Raw genomic sequence first — 9,546 nt, 5'->3', positions numbered from 1 at the left:
CTGTGTATGCTCCACGATCCATTCCAAACAGGCCTGACGATGTCAAAGCGTCAAGGGGATACGTATGTAAGGTCTTTTCGACCGCAAATTACCTTCATGCAACCTTCTACATACTGTCTGCGTTGAAACACAGACCCCCGCAGCATTAGCAAGGTCATTTCTAAGAGAAGGTGCTGTCGAAAACCTTGCATGACGTGCATAAACGACCAATAACCGATCCTGAGCTGGTGTTGTGGCCCTTTGGCGGCCTCCAGCATGCCTCCTGGCGGGTGTACTATATAGCCGGTATCCCTCCCAGGATGTGGTGAAGACGGTGTGGTGTACACCAAGCGCCGCACTAACCTGTCGGAAGATGCCCCCTTGCTGCACCATCCCTATAACCCACCATAACAAATGCCGCCTAATGTTAGCATTCGCAATATTGAAGTGATTGATGTAAGATATATACGAGGGGAAGTCAGAAAATATCCGGACTTTTTACTCGTTCTCGAAAACCATTCAATCTTTCTACTCTTTTTCTAACTATTCTCCACCTACGTCTACGCACTTTTGCCATCTTCGTGGGAGCTTTTGTATTCCCGCTGTGAACCATGACGTAGAACTATGTTTTAGGTACTGTGTAACAGCAGATATCAAAGCCGCCCTGGTCTTATATTTCTTTCCAGCAAGCAATTTTTTCAGTTCTGGAAACAAATAAAAGTTTTGTTTTGTTTTTGGGTTTTACGTCACATCGACACAGTATAGGTCATATCGCGACGTTCCAGCTTTACTGGTGGAGGAAGACCTCAGGTGCCCTTCCGTGCATTATTTCAGGCACGAACGGGTACCTGAGTAGAACCACCGACGTTCCGTAAGCTAGCTGGATAGCTTCCTCACATGAAAGAATCCAAAGTCCCTGTCGGGATTCGAACCAACAGCGGTGAGGGGAAAGTGGTTTGAAGTCAACGACCTTAACCACTCGGTCACGGACGCCCACAAATAAAATTCACAGGGGGCGAGGTCTTGGCTATAAGGAGGGTGAGACAACAATTGCCATTTGTAAGAGTTGATAACCTCCACTTTAGCTGCGGCGGTATGGGAGGCGGCGTTATCGTGAAGAGGGAGGACATTTTTCTGTGCTAACCTGGGATGCATTTGCTTCAGCTTTTCTCTGATATTTTCAGAATTACTTCAGAATACTAGTAGTACTTGGCGGTGACAGTTTGACCTTTTGGCATGAAATGCGTAAGTATCATTCCCAAAAGGCAACAAGCATGACTTTGCCAGCCGAAGGAGACAGCTTAAACTTTTTAGGAGGTGGGGAACCAGCTCGTTTCCACTGATTTGACTGAATTTTTGTCTCAGGTTCGGAATAATGAACCCACATCTCATCTCCAGTGATAATGCGGTGGTTCAAAAACTTATCTCCTTCACGATTAAAACGACTTAAATGCTCTTTTGCATTGGTTACTCTGGTTGCCTTTTGATATGCGGACTGCTGTCTAGGCACCCACCTGGTACTTACCTTGCTCATGCCTAGGTGTTCGTGTAAAATCTTGTGTGCCGATGCCTTTTCGATGCTAAACTTGTTGGCTACCTCCTCCAAAGTTACTCGACGATTTTTGTTGACAAAAGCTTTAACATTTGCTACCATTGTTGGGGTCACCGCCTCAGCTGGCCGCCCAGTCCTAGGCCTGTCACAAACACTTGTTCTGCCTTCACGAAACTGAGAAACCCAGTTGTAGAAGGTTGAACTTAATACACATTTATCAGAAAATCTTTTTTTAAGCCCCTGGAAGATGTGGCAGGGCTTTTCACCTTCTGCAACCAGAACCTTTATTACAGAGCGTTGTTCCTCTTTAAACATATTTATTTAAGCTTGATTGCGAAACAAGTTCTTGCAACTTATATTAATCACTTTCGAGTCCGCTTCCTGGAACCAACCAGTACTGGTGTCATATGGAGAAACATGGTCGTGACCCGTGAAACATGGTTGTTCCTCTAACAAAGAGTCCATGATAGACAAAACACCTATCATAATATCAGAGGGCAAAATACTGTGTATACACAACTATCATTGAAAATAGACTGACCACCATATATTGGCGAATGAATGTAGTTTTCACCAATATATAATGTGTGTACATGTATATAGCTGCACATGGAAAGAGAGGAGCATGAAAAGTCCCGATATTTTCTGACCGTCCCTCGTACTATAGCATCCTAGCCTTCTTAGGCACATCCTTACATTTTTATCAGCACATATTATGAATTACTGCAGATTTGCTTTTAACAATCAGCTAATTGTAAAAGGAAATCAGCCCTAGTCAACTTCATAATGTTCATCTTACACATTTTTTATGTATGCTGTACAATAACAAATCATTTTTTGTTGCGTTCAGAAGAAGAAATATAGTAACTGCCCAATGATAAAATGATTTTGAAATTTCTATATTAGAAAAATTGTTGGCTTATTTTATGTAATCAACATTAAAGGCCCATTTTGCCTCAGAAATGCTTTTATTTTTATTTCTCAAAAGCTTTTTAATTTTGATGTACTTTTATAGGATCCAAACATTACTCATTGGCCCAACTATCTTTTTCATCTGTTGATTTTGGACAATTATAGGGTACATGCAGTTTACAATGACTTTGTATGGAAGTCAAAATACTACTTTGTTTATATTTTTCTACCTTTATAACAAATTATTTTATGTTTATCACTACTTTCTTCAGGTTACATCTTCTAAAATTCTCTAAAACCATTATTTTATCATTTGACCTTTCTAAAGATGCTTCTGAGGCATAATGTGCCTTTAAAGCAAATAAACTATATTGTATTACATTATATTGGTAATATTGCAACATTAATAGGGCCAGTTTTTCAGGCATAAAAATTTGTGCACAAAGGATCCTATATTTTAGTGATATTTTATTTAATAAAAGTTGGAACCTTGATGTTGTGACAATGTTGGGCCACGTGAAAGGTGATATTGTGCCAATGGTGCAGCCATAAGAAGCACATGAACTGTTGTCTGATTTTGACAGGTGTAGGTGTTAGAGTCCATATACTTGGCACACGCCTATTTTGACATAATTTTGTAATTATAAGATCTATATAATGCTACATAGTTTAAGTTTTCAATATTTAAAAATATGTTAGTCATGACATATAATAGATCTTTATATATTTAAAGATTGGATGGATTATTTCATACAGAATGTATATTTAAATATTACAAAGAATGTACAACTCATTAAAACCTATTAAAGCTCAAAAGCTAATTGTCTATAGACTTACAATGTTAATTTATATCAAAATAGTGGGCGTAGCTGCCTTTAATATTGAATGTTAAATTAAATGAGGTAACAGCAATACATTAACAATAAAATTAATAGAATGTCATTAAGTATAAGTAATATCCTTTGTGCAACTGTTAAGTAGTAACAAACTCATTGTATTGCATGAAAATAAAGAAGATGAAGCACTATATAATAATGTAGCAACCCCATTGATATCAAATTGTCAAACTCTTATAATGATGGTCAGTTAAAGAAAATTTAAATACTAATTTAGTGCTTTTTTATGACAATGCCACAGGAAATGCTTGTTCAGAAAGCAAATGTAAACCATGGGCCCCTCCAAAACTGGCATAACGGTTTGATTGCCTAATTTTCCTATCAAACATGTGATACAGGGTGTTGTTTCTTGACAGCTCACAATAAGCTGCATATCACCTTCTATAGTTCATTTTGTCAGATGATTATCATATTTTATTTTATCACTGTCATTATATAATAATAATAATATAATAATAATAAATACCACATTTATATAGCGCCCTTTTCATTAAAATGTTCAAAGGCGCTTTACATCAATCATATATGTCTAAAAACAATATAAATGAACAGGATTATGAACATTAAAAATATTTTGCATTAACTAATTAAAAGTATAAATTATGGAATTATTTTTACATATTAATACAATATAACTTAAAGATCCTTAAAACTCACTTTACAATATTATTGTCATACATTAAAATTGTCTTCAATATATAATAATAGATAAGATCTTGCTAAATCATCATTATAAAACAATAGAAATACTAAATTGATTTAAAAATTGTTTTTGTTTAAAAAAAAAATAAAACTTTTTAATAAAACTAATATTCAAATAACAGATACTTCGTATTCACTGTTTATAAAATTCATTCATAACAGTCACTGATTATTTTCCATAAGCTAAATTGAAGTAGTGTGTTTTAAGATGTTTTTTGAAACTTTCTACTGTGTTACAGTTTTTTTAGATGACTTGGTAGTGAATTCCATAGCTTAGGAGCTGATGCCGAAAAAACTCCTTTTCACCAAATTTCAGTTTAGTTTTTGGTTGCACTAAATCGTACAGGTGCATTTGAAGAGCGCAGATTTCGGGAAGTGGAATAAAACTTGAATCATTTCCTGCATATATGATGGAGATTGTTGTTTCAGTGACTTGAAAGTATGTAATAAGATCTTGTAATTCACTCTATATTCGATTGGCAGCCAATGAAGATCTTTCATCACTGGTGTAATATGATCTTTCCTAGATGTACGTTTAATCACACGGGCTGAAGTATTTTGAACAAGTTGAAGTTTTTTTCATGGTTTTTGAGGTATTACCATATAGAAGAGCATTGCAATAATCCAGTCTTGATGTCACGAGAGAGTTAACGAGTGTTTTTGTAGCTTCTTCGTTGATATATTTTCGAATACGTCCTATCTTACTTATTTGGGCATACGAAGATCTGCACACGGAGCTAACATGATGTTCCATATTAACCCTTGAATCAAGGAATGCACCCAATTCCTTACACTTGATGACTGTTTGATTTCAACTTGGTCCACATTGACAGTTATATTTTTCACTGAGTCTGTATTGCTACCCGACGAAAAGACTATAAGTTCTGTTTTGTCTGAATTCAGTTTGAGAATGTTGCTGTTCATCCAGAATGTTATTTCTTTTAAGCAGTTTGAGACAGAATCAAGTACAAGTTCAGTTTTTGGTGTTGTCCAACGGTTTGAAAGAAATGTATATTTGAGAATCGTCAGCATAGAAGTGACATTGCAGACCATGTTTTCGACAAAAATTCGCCAACAGGTTTTGTGAAAAGTATGTAAAATTTTGGTCCTAATACAGAGCCCTGAGGGACACTGTATGTCATATGCACAGGGTCAGATAGTTCTCCATCAATACAAACAGTCTGATAGCGACCACTGAGATAAGATCTACACCAAGCGAGCACTTTTCCAGTAAAACCAAAGTCACATTCGAGTCGATTAAGAAGAGTGTTGTGGTCAATCGTGTCAAAGGCAGCAGATAAATCGAGCATTACTAATATTGTAACTTCGCCTTTGTCAAGAGATTGGAGAATGTCATTTTGCACTTTGATAAGTGCAGTTTCTGTGGAATGAAATTTCCTGTATGCAGATTGATTTGGTTCATGTAGATTGTTAGTGTTGAGAAACATATCAAACTGACAGTCAGCCGCAGATTCTAGAAGTTTTGAGTCATATGTTTCATTAGCAACTGGTCTAAAGTTTTTCATAATTTCTTGATCCAAATTGTCTTTCTTTAATATTGGTCTGATTATCGAAGTCTTATTGCGTGGAGGTACGTCGGCGGTGTAAAATGATAAGTTGAACATGTGCGTTAGATATGGTGATACTTCAAGTTTGCATTCTTTTAGGAGCCAAGTCGGTATCGGATCTAGTTCACATGATTTAGTAGATGACTTTGATATGAGCTTAAGAACTTGCTCTTCTGTAATAACTTCAAATTCACTGAATGTTTCTTTAGGCTTTTGTATTTTGAGTTGAATTAGATTCATTTGTTATATTACATTCATTTTTTAGATGCTATGTCAGATCTGATTTTTTCAATTTTGTTTTCAAAGAAATCACTAAAATCTTGAGCTAGTTCTTTAGCAGAAGTGTGTGATGGGAGCTTAACTTCAGGTTTGTTTCCGAGGAGATGATTTGTTACTTTGAAAATTTGTTTTTGATCATTACCACACGATTTTATTTTGTCTTTGTAATATGTTTCACGAGATCTTTCAATTACATCATTTACAACTAAGCACTGACTTCTGTATATTTCATACATAGGTCATTAAGCATCATCCTCATCAACAGAGTTGAAAATAGTTTGTAACAGCTGTAACTGCCACTTATATTTTGTACTTGTGCTGTATCTTAAAGCTGTTATAACAATTGCAGTGATTGGCGTTGTATGAATTTAGTGTAACTAGAGGTAACTGTAAATCACCGTAGCAGTCATTGTGAAAGTAGCTGTTGTAGTAATGGTAACGTTTGTGATGAAGTGATAGCTGTTACAGTTACAGAATTATAATATCTGTCATATTTTGCTGTTCAGATTAGAAGATTTGTCCCTACGGGACCCGCCCATGGGTGTGTTCCAGAAGGACAGATATTCTGATCCTTCAACCGAAAACATGTGTCAGTAATTTTTTCTTGCATAATCTACCATATTCAATCATATTTTAAATACTTTATCTTAATAAAACAACTTTCCATGGAAATTAATGTCATTACACCCGTAACTAATTTCTTATAACTGCGTATGAAATTACAACTTCATTCCATTCGGCAAAGTCATATCATCCTTAGAATGCCATTGTATAGCATGTGACTCATCTGGCACCCCCCCCCCCCCCATGATAGATGAAATTTCAGGAATGGGTAAAATAGTGGTCTTAGTAGTCACTTTCACTATCATTGCTACAGAATCTTCAGTTAATACTACTACTATGTGATATCATAGTAAACTGAAGATACTGTAGCTAAGTAAAGGAAGCTATGTGGTTGACTATTAGCTGAAGATACTGTAGCAGCAATAGTGATGTAGTGGTAATTATTGATAATTTAGTGGTTGTAGTACTAAAGCAGTGATAGTGATACAAATGTAAGTATTAAAAGTGTAATCAAAGAAGTATATTTCATGTAGTTTGCTGTTGATACTGTAGCAGTTATATTGATAGTATTGAGAGACTAGTGGAAATGTTAGCTGTGAATACTTCAGCATTGATAGTTTGGATTGTTTGTTTTGTCACCTGGACACTGTAAAGGTTACATGGCAACTTTCCAGCTTAAAATGGTAAAGGAAGACCATCATGCACTATTTCAGGCACATTTGGGACACCTAAGTAGAACCACCATCCTAGTTGTATACTTTCTCAAATGAAAGAATATAAAGTTCCTTATGTAATTTGAACCCACAGTTGTGAGGTTGAAGTGTTTTGAAGCTGGCCATCTTAACCAATTTACTATGGGATCCCCTAGAAGTGATAATAATAGTAGTGTTACACTTGTGTTAGCTGTTGATACTTTAGCAATGACAGTTATTGTAGAGTTAGACTTGAAGAATTTTTAGCTGTTGATACTGCTACAGTGATTTCTTTCAGTTAGAATTGTGGAATTGTTAGCTGGAATTGTTGCAGTGACATTGATTGTAGAGTTGGACTTGTGGAATTGTTGCATGTTGATACTATAGCAGTGACAGTGATTGTAGAGTTGGACTTGTGGAATTGTTAGCTGTCGATACTGTAGCAGTGGCAGTGATTGTAGAGTTGGACTTGTGGCATTGTTGCATGTTGATACTGTAGCAGTGGCAGTGATTGTAGAGTTGGACTTGTGGCATTGTTAGCTGTTGATACTATAGCAGTGACAGTGATACACATTTATCAGAAAATCTTTTTTTAAGCCTCTGAAAGATGTTGCGGGGCTTTTCTGCTTCTGCAACCAGAAACTTTATTACAGAGCGGTGTTCCTCTAACAAAGAGTCCATGATAGACGAAACACCTATCATATATCAGAGGGCAAAATACTGTGTTTACACAACTATCATTGAAAAAAAACTGACCACTTTATTGGCGATCACCAATATATAATGTGTGTATATAGCTGCACGTGGAAAGAGAGGATCATGAAAAGTCTGGATATTTTTTGACCGTGCTTGTAACCCACTGAATGACAATATGCCGGTAATTTCGCCGTATAACAAAAGACATGTGATTGTACACCTCATCAAAAATGGAAATATTGGGGTGCATGTTTTCCATGCTATTGTCAAACAACATTGACATGGCACTCTTGCATTTGACCCTGTACATGTAATCGGCGTTACGATCTACTTGTAAATCGATACGAGTGTAAATTTATATTCAACTATTAAAACTATTTTTGTAGTGTGTATGTGTAGTTTTAAATAAAGCGTGCATGCTCTAAAGCATTTACGATTGCATAATGTCACAAAAAATGTAAAATAAACAATTGTATATAAAGACACCACTTAAAGGGCCTTATAAAGCACGGTGTTGTAAAATGATATTAAATTAATTCTTGCAAGTAAATAAAAAAATCATAACGTATTGATAAGGATTCGAACCAGAGACCTTCAGATCGTTAGTGCGACATCCACATCTCACTGACGAGTGAAGTTAGCAAATATATCGATATATTCGATAGATACTGGTCAGTGTTGATTCAAATGACCTTTACGAAAGATAATGAAGTGCCAGGTCAATATTGTTTTTTAATACCTAGAAGAGTTGTAACGGATAAGTCAACACGGATTCATGTCAGGGGACTACGAGTATCTCAAACATTGCTGAATCAGAATTTTTAAAAATTGGAAGAAATTTGTTTTATACTTGTGATAATATAATAATTAACTCATGGTAATTAGCAAAAGTTGAGTAGTATAATTATATGGTTTACATTAAAAAACAGACGTGCATTAACTTTCCCTTTAACGGTAGCGGTGGCTGTTACTTTTTTTTTAATTCAGCAGACCGGGCTCTATACAGATGAAGGGTGGTGGCAAAGACTAAGGTGCCACTTCCGGTTGGATTAAATATTTGATAATACCTAAAATCGAGGTGACCGAGGGATTGTATACGTTTTTGCACAATTAGATCTATTTTATTTTTTCATTTATTTATTTTTTTATTTAATTTTTTGTTTTTTTGGGGGGTGGGGGTCCGTAATAACTGAGTTATACTTTGAAACGCTATTATTTATTATTGTCAGAGGGAATATATACCGAGTTGCAAAAGAAAGTGTGCACTTAGTTAATTAAAAGTGAAATAATGAATACTTATTAAACCCAAATATTAGCATATTTGGTATCAAAATTTGCAGAAATGTATTGATAACACGATGGTTTATATCTAATTAAACTTTGGTCATTATCAGAACTTTGGCTGCGTGAGGTTGAGGGATGAAAAATAGAAGTTTCAGAATTTTGCCTTTTGTAAATGCGTTTGTATCTTTAGGTACTTTGATTTTTTTAATGGAGCATCATTCAAACCCAAGTACATACGACGTTACGTCAGGCTCGTGCAGGCTCGTGCAGTCTCAAACATTTTCGTTGATTCGTAGATGAGTTAAACGCAACATATACTGACTAATGGTCATGTGACAAAAAATACATTAAAAAAATCAAAATTCTGCAACTTTAACTTTTCATCCTCTCGCTATTTACACGAAACCAAATATCTGATAGAT

Source organism: Ruditapes philippinarum, unplaced genomic scaffold (genome assembly GCF_026571515.1).
Source record: "Ruditapes philippinarum isolate M1 unplaced genomic scaffold, ASM2657151v2 ctg3215_1_1_1_1, whole genome shotgun sequence".
NCBI classification, from domain to species: domain Eukaryota; kingdom Metazoa; phylum Mollusca; class Bivalvia; order Venerida; family Veneridae; genus Ruditapes; species Ruditapes philippinarum.
Note: the sequence above shows the minus strand (reverse complement) of the source record.